Source organism: Somniosus microcephalus, unplaced genomic scaffold (assembly GCF_052327205.1).
Source record: "Somniosus microcephalus isolate GS21.2 unplaced genomic scaffold, FLI_Smic_1.0 unresolved_chr9, whole genome shotgun sequence".
Taxonomy (NCBI): domain Eukaryota; kingdom Metazoa; phylum Chordata; class Chondrichthyes; order Squaliformes; family Somniosidae; genus Somniosus; species Somniosus microcephalus.
The window spans coordinates 37,735,004-37,749,150 of NW_028225187.1; the positions used below are offsets into that span (position 1 = coordinate 37,735,004).

A 14,147-nucleotide genomic window follows, 5' to 3' on the forward strand; every position below is an offset into this window, starting at 1 on the left:
CAACTTCACCAACAGATTTTACTTTCTTGCCATGGATCCCTCAGAACTCAGAATACAAAGACAACAATGCCCCATCTTCGGGGTGTCAGAGTGTTCCTTCCTTTACTTTCCAAGTCTGAATTTGATCAGGTTGTTTGATAGCAAGAAATAACCATTCATTGCGATAAGATCCGAAGCCAAAGAGGTTGGAGCTGGGCTGATGCTGTGTCATTTGTTTCCACATTATTAACTGTACAGTTCCTGTGAATATCAGCCGTGACTCATTGCCTTCCGCTAATTATCCTTTCTTATCAATTTTATTAATCTTCCCCTTCAAATAAGCATTTGCGTTCAATGTTTCAGCCTATCTTGTTCCATTTGTATCAGAGATATTGCCAATTCTTGTTCAGTAGACGTTCATTCTCTTGAGTTTCTTGAAGATTTTATCCAATTATTTCTATTATCTGCCCATCACATTTCTTGGACTATAGCAAAATACTGCAGATGTTGGAAATCCGAAATAGCAGCAGAAAATGCTGGAAAATCTCAGCAGGCCAGGCAACATCCGTGGAAAGAAAATAGAGTCAACGTTTTCATTCAAAACCCTTTGTCAAGACTAAAGAAGCACAGGAAATGAAATAGATTAAGAGGCCAGGCTGGGAGAGAATAAAAGAGAAGTGAAGAGACATTAAGAGGTATTCAAAACGAGACGAGATGGTGATAGGACTAGTGGAGACAAAACACGGCTCTAGATTAGGTGTGAAATGCGCTTGCAGAATGGGAGACAGCTGCCATGTGGGAGAGAGAAAAAAGAAGAAAGGGGGGGGAGAAAGGCCAAAACAAAGATGTGGATAAAAAATATAAGTAAAGAAGTAATAGCGGCCGAGGTTATGATCTGAAATTGTTGAACTCGATGTTGAGTCCTGAAGACTGTAAAGTGCCTAATCGGAAGATGAGGTGCTGTTCCTCGAGTTTACGGTGAGCTTCCATGGAACAATGCAAGAGGCCGAGGACGGTGAGGTCCGAGTGGGACTGGGGCGGTGAATTAAAATGACAGGCGGCCGGAAGCTCGGGGTCACCCTTACGGACTGAACGGAGGTGTTCCGCAAAGTGGTCACCCAATCTGCGTTTGGTCTCCCCAATGTAGAGGAGATCACATCGTGAGCAGCGAATACAGTATACTAGATTGCAAGAAGTACAAGTAAATCGCTGTTTCACCTGGAAGGGATGTTTGGGGCCCTGGACGCATTTTCTTGGACTCTTTGGTGAACAGTTGCTCTACTTTCATTGAGAATATGGCGTATTTATACATACCCGGATGAAATTTGGGTCTGCAGTCTGCTGGACCATTCCCTAACCTGTGAGCGTTTAGGCATCTGTTCCTGTCCTATTTCTGTTTCTTGAGCAATTGATTCCTCCTCTGTGGGAGCATCCAAGGACGGTTTTATGTGATCCTCACAGATCTCAATAGCCACGTTAATCAGGAGGAATCGCTGGGTCCTCTGGCTCAGTTCATCTCTCCCACCAAGGCGCTTCACACAGATCAATTTCTACTTCACAGAAATTGTCCTGTTCTTCCTGATTCTCGTACATGTTCTGCTAAAGTAAGTGTAAAGTGTTCAGTGCGGATTTGTCACTGTAACCTATATATTAGAGAGGGAACAGCATCAAGACAGACATAGCTGTCCTTCAAAAGTAATATAGTAGCAAAATATCTGATCCGCAGGCAAGCAATCTCTTCTGCAAAGGTTAAAAAACACCCCTGAAACAGAAATTCAATCCAGGGACATAATGAGCATGTTCTGCCTGTTCTGGCTGTCTGGAGAACACATTTTGTCCCATGTTTCTTTTCCTGTATAAAAAAACAAACATATAATGACACTGGATTGACTAAATAGAATTGAGGATGATTGATGCAAGTTGTATCACTAACTTGCCGAAATCCTGTAACATTGCTGAATGGGACATCTGTGGTCAGGGACACTGCCAGAACACTCTCTATCAGGTCCCTGCCCACCTGTCCCTATAGAGATATATAATATCAAAATTTACAGGTAACACCATGATGTAAGAAAAAGGAGTCTCACACATTAAGTAACTTTAAAGTAAGCTTTAAGCAACTGATAATCACACTATATACAAGAGAGGTATTCACCATGCCTCTGGTAGAAGCCCCTTACAATACTGAGGAGTTCGCTATTTATACCAGTCCAACAGGAAGTGACATTGACAGGAAGTGATGTATGTACAAATTCACAGTTCATAGTTCACAGTTCACAGTTCACAGGAATTGATGCACATAACTTCCCGTAAGTTATTATTATTATCACATTCTTCGCTCCTGCAGGATTAGAAGGCCGTGGTCTTCCTTTTGTTCCGCAGCCGCCGAACGAGGAAGAGTCGCACCCGTTTGGGTTCCTGTCGTAGAGGGTCGTTGGTCTGCTTACATGCGGTTGGCCATTGGTCAGAGTCTGTGTGGCCTGGATTACGCTGTGAAGGGTCGGGGAGATCATGGCTTCGTGTACGAGCCCCAATAGGTTCAAAGTCGGTCTGCCTCTGTTCAGAGGGAGGTGCAGAGTTGGTCTGTGGTGGATCAGTACTTTCATGCGCGGTACTGGGAGGGTCGCAACTTTGAGTACGGGGTTCTTCCGGCACCAAGCTAGTTGGTGTCCGATCAGGATCTTGGAGAGGGGTACCCGATAGATTCCAAGAGTGTCCTGGTGAAATACCATCACACGATGTCCCACTAGGTCCTGGCGGGCAGGGAGCCAGGTTCCTTAATGATACGGTAGATTCTCGGCCATCGGGATACCGTATGTTTGCATAGGTGGGGTTGGCATTTGTTAGTTCGACCTCGTCTATGAGGGGTTCATTTTTAGACGTCCGAACGTATCTTCGTAGTAGTACCGGTCCAGGAGTAGTTAGCCATGATGGGAGTGATGTCCCATGAGATGCGCGATGCTGGAATCCAAAGAAACGCTCATGAGGTGTAGTGTTTGTGGCTGTAGAAAGAAGGGACCGTATAGAGTGCAATGCATCCGGAAGCACTGCTTCCCATTGCTGGTCTGGTAGGCCCCGAGATCTTAAAGCAAGACGTACGGAATTCCAGATGATACCGTTATAGCTCTCTACGTGCCCATTTCCGATGGGATGGTATGGTGTTGTTTTGCTTGTAGCAACTCCCCGTTCTGAGAGGTAGTCCTTGAGGTCCTTTGACATAAAGGATGGACCCCGATCTGAGTGATTATAAGCCGGCATGCCACAGAGAGAAAATACCTGCTCAAGGCAGCAGATTACTGTGGACGCCAACATATTGGAGCAGGGGAAGGCAAACGGAAAACGTGAATATTCATCAATCGTGGTGAGCAAATATGTGTTCCGAGTTGAAGAGGGCACTGGGCCCTTAAAATCAATGCTAAGTCGTTGCATCGGTTGGGTTGCATGTATGAGTAAACCATCTGAGGGGCGGAAGAACTGAGGTTTTAATTCCGCACAAAGCCGGCATTCTGAGCATATTTTCTTTACATCTCCAGTAGAAAAAGGGAGATTCCGTGATCGTACGAAATGTAGCATGCGCGTAACGCCAGGATGACACAATCCATTATGGACATCTATGAGAGTAGAGGACGACATAGTGGAGCAGAATGCCCGTGTGAGGGTGTCCGGTGCCACATTCTCCTTGCCAGGTCGATAGTGAATGGTATAACCAAAAGAGGCCAGTTCCATCCTCCAAAGTTGGATTTTATTATTGTTAATTTTGGTTCGTTTCCGATTATCGAGCATGAAGGCGACTGATCGCTGGTTCGTAATTAATGTAAAGTTTTGGCGAGCTAGAAAATGGTTCCACTTCCGTACTGCCTCTATGATGGCTGTGGCTTCCTTCTCAAATGGAGGATAATGTAGCTCGGCACCTTGTAAGGTCCTGGACATAAATGCTACAGGACGACCTTCCTGATTTAGAGTAGCCGAGATCGCCACCTCCGAGGCATCACATTCGACTATGAAAGGGAGATTCTCATCAATGAAGTGAAGAGCCGCTTTCTCCAACTGTTTTTTGAGAAGGTTAAAGGCTGCAACAGCCAGCGTTTCCAATGGAAATGATCTCGCATGCAGCAAGGGTAGGATTCTGTCTGAAAAATGAGGAATCCATTTAGCATAGTATGCAAACAAACCGAGAGCCCGACTTAAAGAAGCCGGATTCTTAGGTGACGGGCGCTCTTGGAGCGGGCGAAGTCTTTCTGGGTCTGGCTTAATGATACCATTGCCTACGCAGTAGCCAAGGATGTTGATGGTCAGTTCCGACTCAACAGATTTGGATTCATTCAGGGTTAAATTACGGCGATGGAGGGAATCCCGAAATTTTTGGAGGTTGGCGTCGTGTTCCTGTTGATCGTGACCTGCAATGGTAATGTTATCAAGATAGGGAAAAGTGTCCCTTAGGTTTTCCTGCTTAACCAGGCCATTCATTGCCCGTTGGAAGACAGCCACTCCATTAGTAACCCCGAAAGGGAGGCGACGAAATTGGTACAGCCGTCCATTAGCCTCAAAGGCCGTGTACTGCTTATCTGAGACCTTCAAGGGTACCTGATGATAGACACTTTTTAAATCGTAAGTTGAGAACACTTTGTATTCGGCCAGTTTATTAACCATATCATCAATGCGCGGCAATGGGTAGGCGTCCAAGTCGGTATATTGATTGATGGTTTGTGAATAATCAATGGATAGTCGCTGTTTGTGAGGTTTTAGAGGGTTCTTGACAATGACGACTTCAGCCCGCCAGGGCGACGAACATGGTTCGATGATATCCTCTGCTAGAAGTCGAGAGATTTCAGCCTCAATAAAAGATTGGTCTTCCTGATTAAAGCGCCGCAATTTCGTTATTATTGGTTTGCATCGAGGCGGAATACTGGCAAATAATGAGGGTTCATCAAGTGAAGCTGCTGACAATGCACAAAACGATAATTTAGACGGTATATTAGAAATAGTAAGTCCGGGTTTGGATCCGCCGAACTCAATGGTGAGTTTCTTATGCTGTTTTTGGAAGTCCAGCCCTAAGAGGAGATCACTACATAAGTCCTTGAGCACCGAAAGTCGGGTGGAGGGATACATACGACCATGAAGTGTCATATCAACAACACAAAAGCCGGAGATTCTGGTATTAAGTGATGACTGATCCATCGCAATTGCCTGGTCCGATGGGAAGACATTTAGTTTCAATTTCGCAACAATCTGTTCTTTAATGAAACTATCAGTACTTCCTGAGTCAATTAAGGCATCTAAGGTATGCCCTTTAATTGAAACTTTTGTAGCTGCATGAAACAGGTTCTGTGGGCAAGCAGCTGTAATTGGTGTCGTTGCACAGAGAGTGGCTAAAACTCTCGGTGTGCTTCTTCGGGAGAGAGCTCGAGAGGAAGCTTGATAGGTCCTAGCTGGAGCATCTTGATAGGCCCTAATTGGGGCAGTTCCGTAGGCCTTAGCTGGATAGGCCCTCGTAGAGGCTCTTGATTGGCAAACTTTAGCAAAGTGTCCTTTTTTTTTGCAATGACTGCAGAACGCATTGCGGGCAGGGCAGAGTTTCCTAGGGTGAAAAGCATCTCCACAAAAGAAGCATTTCTTCCTAGATTGCCAAGAGGCTGCTAAAGTGGGGTCATCCTCCTCTTCTTCATCAGAATTATCAGGATAAGATTCCTCCATGATAGGGTTCACCTGAGACCACTTGGATTGTCTGGTTGCAGTTACAGCAGCAGTTCGAGATCTGGGCAGCTGATAGAGGTCTGCATTTCTCTTTGCCAAATCCAGAGAACAAGCTAGGTCAAAAGCTTTTTGTAGCTCAAGTGTTTTACTTTCTAGTAGATGCTGGCGTATAAATGGAGTGGCAATCCCGCAGATGAAAGCATCGCGAATCATTTCTTCGCGGTACAGCTCAGCTGAGGCTGCCTGAAAGTTACAATCTATGCTGAGCCTGCGAAGTCCTTGAAGGAATTCGTTAATCGATTCACCTGGCCATTGTCGGGCTGTGGCCAGTAGATGTCTAGCATAGACCTCATTTGGAGTCTTGGCATACATTTTCTTAAGCGCCCGAATCACCTCATCATAATTATCCCATTCATCAACATATTCAAACACTGTTGGAGTCACATAGTTGATAAGTATCCTCAGTTTAGTAGGAGCATCCGCGTTACATTCATCAAGGAAATTCTCAAAAGTACGGTACCAATGCTTCCATACCCTGCCAGCTGCTGGTGTTTTTGGGTCCAAGTCCAGACGAGTAGGTTTAAGAAGGTTTTGCATGATGGGTGGTTCCCTGGATCCTTAACTCCGAGTTTGTCCGAAGGTCTAGTATTTGTGAGTGTAAATAGTACGTTGCTTAAATTGATGTAAGAAAAAGGAGTCTCACACATTAAGTAACTTTAAAGTAAGCTTTAAGCAACTTATAATCACACTATATACAAGAGAGGTCTTCACCATGCCTCTGGTAGAAGCCCCTTACAATACTGAGGTGTTCACTATTTATACCGGTCCAACAGGAAGTGACATATGACAGGAAGTGATGTATGTACAGAGTTCACAGTTCATAGTTCACAGGTCACAGTTCACAGGAAGTGATGCACATAACTTCCCGGAAGTTATTATTATCACACACCACATTGGGTATTGCAATTGATACAGAGGAGGCCCACAACATTTGCAGGAAGATAATAATAAACCTGCAGATTGGGCATGTAATAGGCAAATAAAGTTACATATGTTTATATAGATGTGTAAGGTAGCACGTTTAGGTAGGATGCATTAATAGGCTACATACTCCATTGAAAATACTGCCTAAATGGAGTAGAGGAGAAGTGGAATCTGGGGGTACTTGTATACAAATCACTAAAAGTAGTGAAGCAGGTAAATAAGCCCATAAAAAGCAAATAAACAATTTTGGTTAATTTCTACAAGGGTAGAATTGAAAATCAGGGAAGATCTTGAGAATTGTGTGCAGTTCTCGTCGCCTTATCTGAGGAAGGATGTTCTTGCCATGGAGGGAGTGCAGGAAAGATTCACCAGGCTGATACCTGGGATGGCAGGAATGACGTATGAGGAGAGATTGTGTCGATTGGGCTTGTATTCACTGGAGTTTAGAAGAATGAGAGGGGATCTCATTGAAACTTATAAAATTCTAACAGGACTAGACAGACTAGGTGCAGGAAGGATGTTCCAGGTGGTCGGGGAGTCCAGAACCAGGGGTCACAATCTAAGGATAAGGGGTAAGCCATTTAGGACTGAGATGAGGAGGAATTTCTTCACTCAGAGAGTGGTGAACCTGTGGAATTCTCTACCACAGAAGGCAGTAGAGCCAATTCATTAAATATATTCAAGAAGCAGTTAGATATATTTCTTAAGGCTAAAGGGATCTAGGGAAATGGGGAGAAAGCAGGGACAGGGTACTGAATTTGGATGATCAGCCATGATCTCATTGAATGGCGGAGCCCGCTCGAGGGGCCGAATGGCCTACTCCTGCTCCTATCTTCTATGTTTCTATGTTAACATTGTATTGCACCATGGTTAGAGTACACTTGGAATACTGTGAACAGTTCCGGTCTCCATATTATAAAATGCATATAGAGGTATGGAGAAGCTGCAAAAAATATTTACTAGAATCATACCACAATTGAGAGGTTATACCTATCAGGAATTATTCAACAGGCATTGTCTCTTTACTCTGGAAACAAACGACTGAGGGTTGAGAAGTTTTGCTAATATTGTGTTGAACCTGGGTTAGACCACACTTAGAATACTGTGAACAGTTCTGGTCTCCATATTATAAAAAGGATATAGAGGCACGGAGCAGGTAAAAATGAATTACTAGAATTATATCAGAACAGGAGTGTTTTAACTATCAGGAATGATTGAGCGGGCAGCGGTCTCTTTTCGAGAAGGGAGAACACTAGGGGTTGACCTGATAGAGAGCTTTGACATTATGAAAGGTGTTGATAGGTTAGCTGTAGAGAACATGTTTGCACTTACGGATGAGACCAGAACTATGGGCATGGATAAAAATATTCACTGATAAATCCAATAAGCAATTCAGGAGAAACTTCTTAATCAAGAGAGTGGTTAAAATGTGGAACTCGCAAACGCAAGTAATGGTTGAGACCAACATCATCGATGCATTTACAGAGATGCTAGATAAACGCATGAGGGAGTAAGGCATGGAAGGATATGCTGATGGGGTTGATGAAGATGGGTGGGATGAGGTTTGTGCAGAGCATAAACACCGGCACGGACCTGTTGGGCCGACTGACCTGATTCAGTGCTCTAAATATTATGTAATACTACGTGACTGGATATGTGGTGCTTTTTGCAAGGCTCTGTATTAGGCATAACGATGTAGGTATGCCCTTTCCAGAGAATACTACAGAATAACTCAAAACATTTTAGACAAATCTAACATTTGCAATTCTATTTAATGCCTTACCTTCGCGTGGGTTAACATTCACGAAATGCTCAACAATGAATATCACCATCACAATGACCACGAAGGCACTGAGGCAGAGTCGGAATAAGGGCACCATGAGATATTGTTCTGTGGAAGAAGCAATGAGCATTGATAGTTCATTGTGTGCAAGTCTTAAATTAGTCATTTACGCTTCCAAATTAAACTGAAATTGAACATGAACCCTCGCTTTATTATTTACACAAAGTCATTGTTCACACCCGCTGGCAGTTCCTCTACTGCAACAAGAAAAATACAGTAATGACTGTTATGTTCAGGGTTATAATAATAATAGGAGTTTAACAGTTTTTCCTTCAAAATGCTTAATGTGTTCCTTTAGAACTCATTTTTCAGAAATGATTAATGGAAATAATGCATTTACGATGTTCTTAAACAAGGCCATTAAAGCAATTACTGATATTATTTGTCTGCAGTGAATCTTGTTGAATTTTACAGCTTCCTCAATGTTAATTCGCTTTGATTCGATTCTCACTTATTCATACTCTTGTTGTAACATTGTACACATATGTCTCAGTGAGAGGCCTGGGGGCACAAAGCAAGCAATTAACGGCGTTAACTTGTTTTCCGGTGCAGTCAATGTCAGTTAATCCATGAATTAGATTCGCCATGGCATTGTCGGTATTGCCCACTCCTGTCTGTAGGAATGCGAGGTGTGTGAGGCAAATGGCAGATATTATTAAGTGATATAGGTGAATATATAATGCATCAGAATATCCTGATAAACTGATACATTTTGAAATGCGCTGTTCTACTTCGAACGTCTGTTGTGCACTCAACGGATTTTTATTACTGAAGTAGAAGACATCATGTTTTATCATTTTTGGTCATGAATAGCTATGCATGAGGACCGGCACTCGTTGAATTGCAAACATTTACAGGGAGGTTGAAAAAGCGCTATCCACCCTAATCCCACTTCCCAGCTCTTGGTCCGTAGCACTGTAGGTTACGGCACTACAAATGCATATCAAAGTAATTTTTCATTGTGATAAGGGTTTCTGCCTCTACCACCCTTTCATCCAATGACTTTCAGACCCACACCACATTCTGGGTAAAAAAAAAATTCTCTTCAACCCTCCTCTAATCCTTCTACCAATTAGTTTAATTCCATGTCCCCTGGTTATTGAACACTGACATGGATTTTTAGAAATCACAATTAGTGGAAGCATAGCTTCATGGGTAAGAATAAGTAGTCAAGGCATTTCTGCCTGGCAACAACAGCCAGAAATAAAGATGCTTTGCAAATGGCTCAGAAGTGAAGCATTGGCACCCTTCAGGAATTAAGGGGTTAACAATGCAGCTTGCACACGAGACAACAGCGGAGACAGTTCAGACATGTTAACCGCAAGGTCTTGATGCTTTGCCAGATTACATAAAACAGGTACAGAAGCGCCAACCACAAGAAATGGAACCTAGAGGTAAGTAAAATCACACGGAGCACAGTCAAACAGAAATGCAGACATGTGGTTTTACTAATGGTCATGAAATAAAACAACAGGTGATCATGTGACAATAAATATTATGTGACGCGAGATAGGGAATCAGCCAATTAACAAATGTGCATGCGGGCTTTAGAGCCTGCCACGGTTTTTGTATGCTTAAATACCAGAGACTAAAGACAATCGGAGAGTCAGCTAGGAACGAGCTGCGGGAACTCTAAGCTGTACTCCCTGATCAGCCTATAGGTACCTCCATGGACTGTTTGTATTGTACTGTAGAATAATTTGTGTTTTCTGTGTTCTCAATAAACTGCTTGTCTATTTTACCATTTACAGACTAGTGTGCGGATTTAATTAATTTTATTGCACCACAACAAACACTCTGCTAAGGGTATAGGTCCTTCCTATCCACTCTAGCTAGGCTCCTCAAAATGTTATACACCTCAATTAAGTCGCCGCTGAGCTGCCTCTGTTCCAAACAAAGCAACACCAGCCTATCCAATCGTGCTGATCGCTTTGACGAAAAGACCTATTGTCTCCTTCCTAAACTCGCTGTCAGGTTTAGTCCCACTATGATCATGGGAAACGCCTTGTGACGTTATACAGCTTTAAAGGCGCTATATATTGGACAGGTGCTACAGATAGACCTCTTGCTTTGTCTCTTGACACCTTCGACATTTGGCAGCAAGGATGAAGGCAATGGAAGGCGTCCTTGTTTGGGGATGAAACGGAACATTCCTTGACATCTGATAATCAAGCTGCTACAGGAAGGACTGAAAACCTTCGCAACAGCAGCAACTAGGGGAGTCCTCACACGTTTCCTGAGATGCCTTGGTCACTGAATGTGATGTGAGAAGAATCATTTGGGATCCGGCAGACTAAACAGTACAAGGGAACTTTGAGAGTTGTGGCAACTGGGGTGAGTTTGCTGCAATATGGAATTGATAATGTTTGGAATCTCTCGGCAATGGCCTCGGATCTTAGTTAGATGCGCCGACTACGATTAGCCACAATTCAGTTGTTGTTTTGTGACGAAGTTCAGTTTGATCATGCATTGTCATGGAGTCCAGATAAAGTATCATCATACACAGATCCGCACACAAGAATGTGTGGGTACCAGTAGACGAGGCTCTGAGTCCAGGTACAATACTTAGATCAAATTTTGCACACTTTGTCATTAATTGTGCGGACCAGACTGGTGAGCAAATAGTTGAATCACATTTGCACAACTCTGTTCACAAATCCATTCATCAACTTTTCATTCATCCACCGATATAATGCAACCTTGACTGATTACTTCCTCAACCAATACCCTTGATAGGGAATTCCATATCTTCTACATCTCGCACTATAAAGAGTTTGTTCTGGCTCTCTTACATTTAATATTGTAATTCTGTCCACTTAATTATTAATCATAACTGCTGGGAATAGTTTGGTTTTATCGGTCTTCTCCCATTCTTTTATAATTGTAACATTTTGCATCATATCGCCCCATAATGTTCATTGTTTCAATAAAGGAAGCCTCAATATTTCAAGGATTTTTTTATTCGTATTTGTATTTCATCATACCCGGCAGTATCTGAGTGAATCTGAATTGTACCATAGAAATATAGAAGATAGGAGCAGGAGTAGGCCATTCGGCCCCTCGAGCCTGCTCCGCCATTCAATGAGATCATGGCTGATCATCCAAATTCAGTACCCTGTCCCTGCCTTCTCTCCATATCCCTTGATCCCTTTAGCATTAAGAAATATATCTAACTCCTTCTTGAATATATTTAATGGATTGGCCTCTACTGCCTTCTGTGGTAGAGAATTCCACAGGTTCACCACTCTCTGGGTGAAGAAATTCCTCCTCATTTCTGCCCTAAATGACTTACCCCTTATCCTTTGACTGTGACCCCTGGTTCTGGACACCACGGTCATCGGGAACATCCTTCCTGCATCTAGTCTGTCTAGTCCTGTTAGAATTGTATAAGTTTCAATGAGATCCCCTCTCATTCTTCTACACACCTAGCGAGTATAAGCCCAATCGACCCAATCTCTCCTCATACGTCATTCCTGCCATCCCAGGTATCAGTCTGGTGAATCTTCGCTGCACTCCCTCCATGGCAAGAACATCCTTCCTCAGGTAAGGCGACCAAAACTCCACACAATACGCAAGGTGTGGTCTCCCCAAGGCCCTGTACAACTGCAGCAAGATATCTGAAGTATGAATGTATTTCAATTTGTGATCCAATCCACTTGAAAAGAGTCATGGAAGCAGTTTGGCTGTAAAAGCCTAGGATCAGCATTCGAAGTCAATCAGGCCTTGCAGTACATGGAGGAGCGCCAATGTATATCTATGTATTTTGCACATTTTATTGATCTTGGGCGCAGCTCGCTTGCCGGAGACAAATTGAATATCTTCAGGTCAACCTATTAGGCCGCATTGAAGCTACACAGCCAGATACTCCCTGGTATGTGGGCTGTCTTCAGATGCTGATGGACCAACGCAAAGAGGGTTGAAGATGAAATCGGGAGTTACCTGGAAATTCTACACATGTAAATAAAGAGAGTTAACTAACCCATCCAGCCTTTATTTCATGACCATTATTTGACGATAACAGGTTTAGGTTCTGCAAGCTATACAGCACGCATGGAAAGATTAAGACAATAGATCAAAAACAGCATGGAAATTCGTACATCTCAGTTCGATTTAAAAGGGAATTGGTCTCCTATATTGACAATATATGACCGAACAAGACAGACATTGAGATACAAGAACACAACCTCGTTTTGAAATGTGTTGGTCCCTACATTTCACCGTAATCAGGACATCTTTACTGAATGGCGAATTCCTCGAACATCCTACAACCTCTGTTTGATATCGGCAACTGTAATTTCCCCTAAAGCCTTCTCTTCGGGTAGTTATGTTGAATGTCACAATCCGCTCATCGCCACTCACTTTACGAGTCTGTACAGGATTTCCTTTGTGATCTTTGAACAAGAGAAATGTTCCCCCTCCGGAGCGAATGTCACCTTTGCAGGAAATGGCAACATTTTCTCCGTTTGAATCTGCACTGGAATCTGGGTCCATGTAGATTGTCGGCTCCGGGAGTTCATCTGTATCAAAAATATTGTATGAAATTGTGAGACAAAAGTCTACTGAATGACATATGAGGACACTTTTATATGTGAAAAACAAAATCTGTCGCCTTGCTTCCAAAGCATACATCGTTTTTTGTTATTACTTACAAGAAAAGTACAGATTGAAAACAGGATGAACCAGAATGTGCTGATTATTCCTTTGATGCAAGGTATTTATTTCAGTCTGTAATTTTTTTTTTCATATGGTAGCCGCTTACTGTACATCTCCATTCACTGTGCACAACCCGACCTTCCTTTGGCTCAATGCTTTAACTGACCACCCCATTCTCAGGCAGATATTTCATTTTCCTGATTCTGTTGGCTTGCTGAACTCGGGTAAATCGGCTTTAAATGTTTGCAGGTTTATATCATTCAGTGCACAGCAAAGAAACGTGGATGGCATCATTGGAGAGAGAACGAGAGAGAGAGAGAGTGGGAAAGATACATATTACACTGAGCAGCAGCAAGTGTTCAAGATTGAAGTAGGGCCTTGGGCTGTTTATAATATTTCCGTACAATAAACATCCCATAAAACAACATTGCAAACAATGAGATTTTGATGTACGAGAATTGTAAACTTGTGTGCATACAAAATGGCTGATGGACGGTGCATAGACCAAAGCTTACTGAATGTTGATGTATGAGAAATGTTAGGTTGTGTGGGTATGCATCAGAAGAAGGACTGCGCATTGACAGGAAACTACAACATGTTGATGTACTAGAAATGTCAACTTGTGTGGGTATGAATCGGTGGTATGAAAATGCATTGACCGGAGGCTACCAAATAAGTTCAGGCCACATCCGGTTTGATAAAAATGAATAGTGTGTAAAAAAGAAGCATTTTTATTAAGTATTGATAAAAAGAGAGTAACCTACTTGTGTGCACACATATTCTTGGAACTATTGAGACAACTCTGCTTGTGAACTGTGTTATACTCTGAGGAAATGATGCTCCATGTTTAGATTGTTTTTATGTTAAAGTAGATAAAAATATAGCGATATATAATCATAATAACACTGAAGTTTTTACTACTCGACTGAAAAACAGAAGTCTGTTTAATATCGATAGATTCCTGTAACCTGTTGATACTTCAGGCTGTCTTTAT

The 14,147-nt window shown here is 42.7% G+C and overlaps 1 pseudogene; it reads right to left on the reverse strand.

The window, feature by feature from the left end:
* Positions 1-1,754: 1,754 nt before the first annotated feature.
* LOC147085081 (immunoglobulin superfamily member 1-like) overlaps positions 1,755-14,147 on the reverse strand; it is a 28,327-nt pseudogene continuing 15,934 nt past the window's right edge.